This window comes from Callorhinus ursinus, unplaced genomic scaffold, assembly GCF_003265705.2.
Source record: "Callorhinus ursinus isolate GAN/ISIS: 27379988/994484 unplaced genomic scaffold, GSC_fseal_2.0 scaffold13, whole genome shotgun sequence".
Lineage (NCBI taxonomy): Eukaryota > Metazoa > Chordata > Mammalia > Carnivora > Otariidae > Callorhinus > Callorhinus ursinus.
In genome coordinates this window covers 5,927,746-5,936,947 of record NW_027397075.1, presented here as the reverse complement: position 1 = coordinate 5,936,947, position 9,202 = coordinate 5,927,746, and the positions used below count along the sequence as shown (strand labels likewise).

Genomic DNA, 9,202 nt, shown 5'->3' with positions numbered 1-9,202 from the left:
GTGTGTGTGTGTGTGTGTGTGTGTGTGTGTGTGTGTGTGTGTGTGTGGTGAGACATAGGGATGTTGGCTCTTGCCACCATACTAGCTCAGACGTGCCTATTTCAGTTGAACATCATCCCCCCGAAGGCTTGGTCCTTGAGTATTTTCTTTGACTACAGCCTGTTCTTTTTACTTTAGACTCTCCATCCTTTCAGTGGAGAGAAGCTCCTATCTCTTTTTGCAACTGAGAAAGTAGACAGCTAGCCCGGCCCAGCACATTCCTGGGCTCCTATAACACCTTCCCTTCAGGGGGGGGGCGATGGAAAGTGAAGAATGGTGTGTCGTCCCATACCCCCTCCCTCTCCTGCTCGGCCTGCCCCAGCATCCAGGTGTGGGCATCTCCAGCCACATCCCCACCCCCAGCCCATCCCCCGTCTCTCCTGGTGATGATTTCCTTTTCCTCTACTGAAGACAGTGAGTTTATGTGTTAATGCTCCTGGCAGAGCAGCAAGTTGTTTTTAAAGATCTGTTTTATTGTTAATTTCTGCCTAAATTTACAAAGCAACATATGCATAGTACTAGTCTGTCAGTACTGAAATCACACGCCAGTTCTTTCTCCAGAATAAACTGCTCAGAGACAGGGGACATCTGCTGAGTTGTCCCAGCTCTTCAGACTCATTTGGCCAAAGCAGTAGTTCGACGTTCAGAGTAGTGTGGAGGGCAGCGCCCCACTTTGGGAATCAGACGGACCTGGCTTTGAATCTGAGCAGCCTGGTGGCTTTGGCCAGTTCCTTCAGCAATGTAGGGTCTCCGTTTTCTCATATGTAAAATGAGGAGGAGTAATGCCTACCCGATGGTGACAGGTTTAGGTGAGACAGCTTGTGCAAGACTGGCACGCTTCCACCAGCATCAGCCGGTACCATTGGCTCATAACTGAAGAGTGTCCTCTTCAGTGTGTGGAGCCCCCCTGAGGAGACTCCCAGGGGCAGTTTCCCAGTGTGGTTGATGTCACAGAACGCTAACACTGGAGGGAGTGGGATCCGGAGCCTCCCTGCTCTGACCTAACGCACATGGAAATTCTGCTGATGTTGTGTTTTTCATTTCACGAACACTGAGCGCCTGCCAGGCACAGGTGTGTGCAGCTGTGTGCCCACAAGCACACAAGACGGACTTGTTCCTGCCTTTATGGAGCTTATGTTCTAGCAAAGGGAACAGACTAAAAATAAGCTGAAGAAGTTAGTCTAGGCACATTAGTTGTGGTTTCTGTGTTTTAGAAAAAAAGAAAAAAAGACTCCTAAATGTAGTGGTTGAAAACAACATTGTGTGGATTTGTGGTAAAAGTTCCCATCCCACGTGGGAACGTGCCAGTCTGTCACTGCCACATCACATGCCGGTTCCCCCCTGGGCCTCAGGTCGTGCTGGCTGGGGCTGTGGGCAGCCCCCGGTTCCTTTTCACCGGGGCATCTCCTGAAGGACGGCTCACACGTGGCAGCGGGCCCCCTCTGAGGCGCGTCAGTCTCTTGTGACTCATCTTAACCATGATGTCTCAGTGCTTTTGCCACTTGGTTTGTTCACATGTAGTCGCGGGGTCGAGCCCACCCATGAGGGGAAGGGATTACACACAGGCATGAGGTGAGCAAAAGCGGGGGCTGGGCAGAGCCTGTGTGGACAGGGTGGTCCAGGAACACCACCCTGAGGAGGTAACATTGGAGCTGAGTTCCGAGTGATGAGAAGGAAGAGCAAGGAAGGTCAATGGAGACTCTGAAATGGGGCAGGGCTCATCAGGAGGAACTAGGAGAGCATTGTACCAGGGCGGAGTGAGGGTCAAAACAAAAGTGTGAAATGAGGCTGGAAGGGTTGGCAGGGACCGGTCTTTGCTTGTTGAGATCTTGTGCTCCTGGGGAGCTCACCACCTTACAGAGCAGCCTGTCCTATTGAAGGTTAAATGTCAACCCCAGGACTTCTGCTGGGACCGGTTGTCTTGCACTGGCCGCAGGTCCTTGGTCTAGGTTCTCTGTACTTGAGCCGTTCTCTGTACTTGCACGTCGTGGACACAGTGGGGGCCCCCGTGTGGGGTGCAGTGGGCTGGGCATCACAACATTTCTACTGACGTCCACGTCACAGCGTTCCGGAGTTTGGGGAGCCTTGGGGGCTGGTGAGAAGGGCCCAGGCTCAAGGCAGAGGTAGTAGGAGCCGTTTTGTTGGAGGCGCGGGGCCCACTAAGGGTTAAAGGCAGACTGATGATGGCCAGTGGATGGGTGTGTAGAGGCTTCTAGAGGAAAGTGCCCTGAAGGCATCTGGACAGTAGACAGATCCATGCCTCGGTGAGGGGCCACCTCCTGCTTTGCAGACGGCCGTCTTCCTGTATCCTCACATGGTGGAGAGAGAGCAAGCGTTCTGGTCTCCTCTTGGAAGGACACTGCTGCGGTCCGAATGTTTGTGTCCCCACCAAATCCCTATGTTGGAAACCTCATGCCCAAGGTGATGGTGTTAGGAAGTGGGCCTTGTCGGGGGGGTGGTCACCGGGACAGAGTCCTCAGGCGTGGGGTTAGTGTCCCAGTAAAGGAAGCCCCAGCCCCTTCACCCGTGTGCACACAACTGCCACCTGGAGTAGGGCCGTCACCAGAGCCCAACCATGCTGTCACCCTGATCTGGGATTTCCAGCCTCCAGAGCAGTTGAGATATACATTTATTTTCTGTAATTGACCCACATTTTGTTATAGCAGCCTGAAGCAACAAAGACAGGCACGAGTCGCATTCATGGGGTTTCGCCCTGGTGACCCGGTCTCCTCCTTAAGGCCCAGTCTCCTAATCCCGTCACGTTATGGGTAGACTTGAACATGTGAATCTTGGTCAGGGGACACATTCACTCCGTGCACCAAGTTACATCCTGGCCAGAGGTTGCAGGTGCAGATCATTCACTGTGGAAATAAGTCTTGGGGTTCTAATACTTGCTTTTCTAACATGTAAGCATTGAACATAACATCTAAAAAATGCTTAGAGGTGATGTATATTCCTCTCTCCCCACATGCTCCATACGTTTATCGAGTACTTACTGTGTGCAAGAGCCACTGTTAGGATCCCTGGGGGTATGGCAGTGGACACAAGACCAAAATCGCTGCCCTCCTCTTGCTTACTTCTTGTGGGGATGGAGTGAGTATGAAGAAAAGTAGTCAGCTGATAGGAAAGATGATACTGAAATCAGAACAAGGTTGGGGAGCACTGGGGTAGGGAGAAATAGTTTGTACAGTATGAACGTGCAAGTTCATAGTGACACAAGCCAGGAATGAAGACCCACAGGTGGGAGAGAGAATGAGCCAGGTGTGGTTAGTTATCTGGGGGAGAAAGGTCCTATGCAAAGGGCACAGCAAGTACAAAGGCCTGTATGTTTAAAGAACAGAAATGAGGCCGGTGTAAGGCTGGCGATGGTGTTAAGGGCAGAGACGTAAGGGCCTGGTCAGGTTGGGCCTCCTAGGCCTTTGTAGGGACATGGCTTTGACTCTGAGTGACATGGGAGTCGCTGGTGGATTTTGAGCAGGGACAGGCAGGGCCAGTGCACTGGCCATTCTGTTGAAAGCAGGCGAGTGGTGGGCACCTCCTGGGGACTCTTGCAGGAGTCTGGGTGAGATAGCATGGTGTCTTAGACCAGCATGCTGGTGGGAAGTTGTAAGAGGGTGGCTGGCTTCTAGATTTGCCGGGGAAGGAGGGCCATCAAGTTTTGCTACAGGTTGCTTGAGGGCTATGAGAGAAGGAAGAGTCTGGGAGGATTCCAGAGTTTCTGGCCCACGCAAATGGAAGGCAGTGAATTGTCATCTGGTGTAATGGGGGCAGCTGCAAGGGGAGGACAATCAAGTTTGGTTTTCAGGCCATTTACTTTGAAGTAAATGAGTGAGCAGTGGAATATGCACGTCTGGGGTTCCCAGAAGGAGAAAGAAATTTATTGGTCCTCCGTGTACACACGGTGTTTAAAACCACAGGACTGGCTGAGGGCATGTAAAAAGGTTTTAAAGACCCCTGTCTGAGAAAAAAGCTTGCAAGCATCTCCCCACCCATTCGCCAGATGTTGAGTGGAGGGGTTGATAGCCCATCTCAGTGTGGCAGTGAGGGGTGGCCTGGCTCCTGGAGGACCCCTGGAACCTGGCCTTTCCTAGCCGTCAGCTACTGAGTTCAGCACCTTCGCTCGCCATCCTGAGGCTGGCCTGATCCCCCCCCGTCCTAGGAATGAAAGCACCGTGAGCATGCAGGGTTTGCCTCGGAGCCCTTACAGAGTGGAAGTTTCGGGGGCTGAGTAACTGCTGATTCATGCTTCCCTGCCCACCCTCAGCTGCAGCTGCGTCAACTGGGACGTGCAGCATCCTGGAGCCAAAGTCCTGTTCTCTCCGCAGCGCTTCGCCGGGAGGCACTTGCCCCTGGAGAACCTCCAGTCTGTCCCGTGATGGATTCTTCTTCTTGGCATAGGCAGAGCTCCACCCACTTGTCTCAGAGGTGTTTGCAGAGGCTGAGTCATGTTGAGGGTCGGAGGCTGACCAGCTGTTCGGGCCAGACATTGCCTTTTTCATATGCTCACGAGGCCTCGGTTTCCTTTGCAAGGGAGAGTGTTGGTGTGCCGCCTGTGTCCTTAACCAGGGCAGAGGTGTGCGTGAGGCCTGGGGAAACAGGGAAGGAGGTGTGCCCTCTTCAGCAGCTTGCTCATAAATCCTCAGGCTATTTCGTCGTTTCTAGAATGGGCCAGCAAAGGAGCCATCCTGCCTTGGCTGCCTTCCTGCTGTGACATGTTCCTAATAACGACACTCACTCTCTGTTTTTGTTGTTAGGTATCTTGTGCTGTTCACTGCGCCCCACATTCCCTTAATGGCTCTGGAAAATCAGAATCATTGACATCCCATTGGACAGGTGGAAAAACCAAGTCTCAGATGAAGCCATGTAATTTGTTTGGGGTCTCACAGTATGAGGTCTGCCTGAGACCCCAGCCCACATTGTACCTGGATAAGGGGACATCATCCAAAACCTCTTGATTTACCCAGTGGCAAGGGCCTGGGAGATGGGAGTGTATCTAATTCTTTGCACCCCAGACCCTTCACCTTATACATGGGAGGCCCACATGTGTGGCCCAAGACCATACAGCATTTCCCAGGGTAGAATTCGTGATGCTGTCCCACAGCTTAGTGAGTCCCCTTAAGTAAAAGGATGTTGTGGATGGAGAGATGGCGCTTGTTTCCAACCTGACCCTCATGGGTCAGTCCTAGGACTCTAGGCAGAAAGGAAGAACATGCCATCATCCCTGTGTAAAGATGAATGGTAGCGAATTGCTTGCGATTAGGGGTGTTCAAGCAGAGACCAGACATGACTTGGTGGCTCTGGTCGTCAGGACGTTAAGCTAAAAGACAGAAGACCCAGTGCAAACTGGGTTTTAACAAAAAATGAAGGCTTGTGGTTCATGGAAACATTGGGGGCCCACCCAGGGGTTCATCTGGCCTTGAGCCAGACAGCATCCAGGAGTCAGATGATCATACATGGGTGTGCTCTTCTCTTGCTTGTCTTTGTTTTCTTTATGGTCTTTGTTCTCAGGCAGGTGCGCTCTCTCTCTCTCTCTCTCTCTCTCTCTCTCTCTCTCTCTCGTCTGTCTCATGGTTTCTAGCAGGTTCATCTTACATCCTATGAGCTTAGCAATTCTGGTGATGAGAGGGTTTTTTTTCCATTAACTCTACCAAGAGTCTTGGAATCGAGCCTCCCGCCATCCCTGAACCAGTCACTGTGGCCAGCAGGGTGGTAGGTACCGATGGGTGAGGTCAGGGCACATGCTGACTGGGACCAGGGGTGTATGGTCAGCCCCCCAAAAGCTGCTTGACCTCAGAGCAGAAGAGGGGTGGTTTCCCAAGAAAACGCAGGGTTCTATTAGCTGAAGAAGAGAGGAGTGGATTGTGGGCAGAGAAAACCGGGGACTGTTCAACATGAGGGCCTCTGGCAAGAGGTCTTTGAGCATCAAACGGGGAATATTGCAGATGATCACTTTTGAAAAAAACTATTTTTAATCTAAGACGTAATGATCAGCTTGATTTCTTAGCCAGAAGGCATTCACTGTTGCTGCCGCTTTTCCGTCTTTGCTTTTGTCTTTGTCACATCCATCTTCTCCTTTCCCGGGATCGCTAACAAGAACAGAGTCCGGCTGCAGCGAGACCTGCTCACTGCCTCCGATGCGCAGTCAGGACCCTGCAGGATCTCACTGGAAGCTGGGCCTCTTGTTTGTAGTCCCATTCCCTGTGACAGGGCACAAACACACCGTCCCGTGGTCAGTAAGCACTTGTAACCTTGGGCACTAGGAGGCAAGCTCACGGGAGGCAGCGATTTGGGGCAGTCTGTTCACTGCTGTGTCCCCAGTGTCTAGATGGTGCTTGGCACATGGTAGGTGCTCAGTAAATATTGGGTGGGTCGGTGGGTGGGTTTGGGAGGCAGAGTGGGAAGAGCATCATTTGAAACTGGACAGATCTGGGTTTGAATCTGAAGCTCTGGAGGAAGTGATCTTTTATCCACCTGGTGCCCAGGGATGACTCAGGGACATGATTATTCAGGGACATGATGACTCGGGGACCTGGCAGCTGCTATCATCACAGGTCCCCGGTAGCCAAGATTCGAGAGGCCCAAAGCTCCCGCACAGTTGGGAGGGCCCAGAAGGGGTTATCTCTCCGCAGCCTCTCTCCCTCCTCTAGGAAGGAACGTGTCTCAAGAGTCTGACCATGTGGGCCCGTGAGGGCCAGGGATCCTCCACCAATAGAGTGTTCCTGAATCTCCCATTCTGTAGCTGTTCATGTGGAATATCTTTCTTGCCCTCCGTTAAAGGAACCTGTATCCTTTGCCCATCTCTGTCTGCATCTTTCCTTTATTTATACCAGCATCTCTGTGTGAGAGCTCTCCTGTAGTCTCTGGAAGCCTCTGTTTCCTTACCTGTAAAATGGGAATACATCTCAAAGAGAGGTGAGTATTGCAGTGAAGGAATGTTGGTGAAGGGCCTCGCACAGTGGAACACAGAATGTGTGCAGCCTGCGGTTACAGTTCTCACCAGAGCCTAGGGAGGACCTGCATTGCATTCAGGGCCCTTGCCACATGCGAGAAATAGATGGAAAACACTTGCTGCTGGGCCCGTGTAGCAGACACAGCACAGACCTTGGGGCTGGTAGATCTGCTTTCACATTGTGGCTTCACCCCTTGGTATTTGTATGGCCTTGAACACACTATTTAACTTGTCCAAGTCTAGGTTCCACTTTGATGAATGGGGAACGGGATCCCACCTTCCTATGGGTGTTGTAAGATGGCCTCTCCCAAACTTCTCTGGACTCTGTGCCGTTCTGCAGACTTCCAGGCCCATTGTGAGAGTCTGGGAGATACAAGGCTGTTACACTGAAGGATTGTGTTTGTCAGGATAGGCTTGGTTCTACTGCAGTAACAAGCACTCCCCGGTCCTGGTGGTGTAACACAATAAAAGTTGATTTCCCATGCTATGTGTCCAGCATGAGCTTTTCGAGTCCTAGAAGATGGAGGAAAGTCACATTTGATGAGGCCCTCTGTAGGGGTCGATCGTGGAGGAGCCGCTGTGATACTGTTGCATTTATCCTCACTAATATGTCATGGGGCTTCAGTGACCCAGAGAAAAAGTTGTTTCCATGGCCCTCTGTGGAAGGAAGAGAGGTGAGTGATGTTTGTGGAATGCCTGCTGAGGGCTGGGCCGTATTCTTGGTACTGACGCATCCGTTGCATCTTAGTTACGTGGCACAGTGCCCCTTGCAGGGAAGAGGGTACCGTCTCAACAGTGGGACTTGGAAATGTTCAGAACTGGGGAGAAATGGTAGTCGCTGCTCTTCATGGGACGCAGCCGGCCACGGGTGACCCTAGAATCAGACCCAGTCTGTCTGCCTCTAAATTGCATGCTTTTTGTTGGTTTGTTTTCTAAACCATTTTATCCTGTCTTTGTATCCTAACGACCCTGGGGCTTCAAGAAACGTTACAGGTGTACACATTTTCATGTGTTATCAGGAGCTACAAGAGTCATAGTCATAGTTGGGGCACTGTCAATTGAGCCCTAGTTGTGTATGGACTCCGTTACTAACGACCCTGGGATGTAAGTGCTTCTGTGGTTGCCATTTTATTGATGCAGAAGCTGGGCCCAGAAAGGCTGAATGACTTGTCCAAGGTCACCGAGCAAGTGACTGGCAGATGGGGTTCCCCATCCTGGCCGTCCAGCTCCAAGTTCATCCTCCAAACCACTACCCTACATTGCCTGCTTAAACTTGAGCATGACCTTCCTTCTGTACGGGTGTCTGTGTCCCCTGCTCACCACTTGGCTCCCCCCCCCGGGGAGAAGCCACGTGACCATTACCCCAAGGGGGCCCCCTCTCAGCTTGAGGCGAGTGCTGTGTGATACAAGAAGGGGACTTTCCAAGGAGAAAAACATTTTTTTGATCATAAAATTTAATGTTTTCATTTACTGTCTTTCTTTTGAAACTTGGGCATAATATAGTGAGCCGTGTTTGAAATATTCAAGAGGTCTCTGTATTCCTTCTGATGGAACATGATTAAGAATGTATGCTGGCCTCCCCTCATTTTTAGAAGACATTGGAATATGACAGAGAGCCATATAATTTCAGAATTTACATCTTCATATGAAATTCTGTGCTTTCCAGCACTCTGCACAATAAATGTAAAAGCAACACTCCAGGGTGGGGTGAAATAATTTTTGAAGAAACCTCTGGAATGGGGAGTGGGTGTTGGATACGTGATATTATATAACTTCCTGGGTCTGGCAACTAGTTCTGTGGAACGAGAAGCAGCTGTCCCATGGTGAGCACCTCCCGTGTGCCACCCTGGGTGCTCTGAGGTGTGTTCCTGTCCCATTTGGTTCTCCCCACAGCCCTGCCTTTTCTGTGACAGACCCCCACTCGATAGCTGAGGAGACAGAGTGCAGGGGCTTGGAGGTGGGGCCTGGGTGTTAACTCATTCTCCTGCCTTCGGCTGCCTAGCCTCCTCCTGCCCGGCAAGCTTCAACTTGGTACTGGACCTCTCCCCTGGGCCCAGGCTGAGTCAGGGTCTCCCCTCCATGTTCCTGCAGCGCCACTGGCCACACTGTGTGGGGACTGTCAGAGTCTGAATCCCGTGGAGACAGGGAGCTCCCTGAGGGTCACTGCTGATGCCCGCCCCCAGGACAGTGCCTGGCACACCAGCGAAGGGCCAA

The 9,202-nt window shown here is 51.7% G+C and overlaps 1 protein-coding gene across 4 annotated transcripts in view; it reads left to right on the top strand.

The window, feature by feature from the left end:
• The window catches only part of SNX29 (sorting nexin 29), a 510,437-nt gene that overhangs the window by 306,734 nt on the left and 194,501 nt on the right, over positions 1-9,202 (top strand). The gene's annotated exons all lie outside the window — the stretch shown is intronic.